The sequence below is a fragment of the Mastomys coucha genome, unplaced genomic scaffold, assembly GCF_008632895.1.
Source record: "Mastomys coucha isolate ucsf_1 unplaced genomic scaffold, UCSF_Mcou_1 pScaffold15, whole genome shotgun sequence".
NCBI lineage: Eukaryota > Metazoa > Chordata > Mammalia > Rodentia > Muridae > Mastomys > Mastomys coucha.
The window spans coordinates 57,257,827-57,258,320 of record NW_022196897.1 but is presented as its reverse complement, the minus strand read 5'-3'; the positions used below and the strand labels follow the sequence as shown (position 1 = coordinate 57,258,320).

At 42.3% G+C, this 494-nt stretch overlaps 1 protein-coding gene across 1 annotated transcript in view; it reads right to left on the bottom strand.

The window, feature by feature from the left end:
• Positions 1 to 248: 248 nt before the first annotated feature.
• The window catches only part of Sp5 (Sp5 transcription factor), a 2,780-nt gene continuing 2,534 nt past the window's right edge, over positions 249 to 494 (bottom strand). Inside the window, exon 2 of the mRNA XM_031370556.1 lies at positions 249 to 494. This exon is cut by the window's right edge and continues 1,472 nt beyond it. The gene's annotated coding sequence lies outside the window, so the exon portion shown is untranslated.

Sequence of the window (494 nt, the reverse complement as noted above, 5' to 3'; positions counted from 1 at the left end):
AATTTAAAAAGCAAACAACACACTAAATTCTAGAAACCTAAACTGGAAATGGCAAATCTTGCCTTAGCCTCTTTACCAGGAAACTTGACTACTCTGCGCCTGCCCATGCAACCAGTACATGCTTGCCTAAACTTTTAGAAACCAAAGATCGCCAGTGACACAGGCAGCACACAGGAACCAACAGATCCCTGGTGAAACCTGACCTCTCAGCAGACTCCAGGAAGAAGAAAAGATCAGAGGAGACTAGCTCGGCGGGGGTCTTCCCGAGGAGACCCTTGAATGAACATATTTATTTTCACGCTGCCAACTGCTGATCCCTTTACAGAAACGTACCATGCTGTAGCTCTGCGTGGAGCTGAGAACAGAAACATTTATTAACGTTATAATTATAATTACTCTTTAACAAAGCTATTATTAAATAACCTGTACAAAGTCCGAATTGGGCCTAGCAAAAACTTAAGCCCTGTTTTTAAACCTCTCAAAGTCCTTCTGTT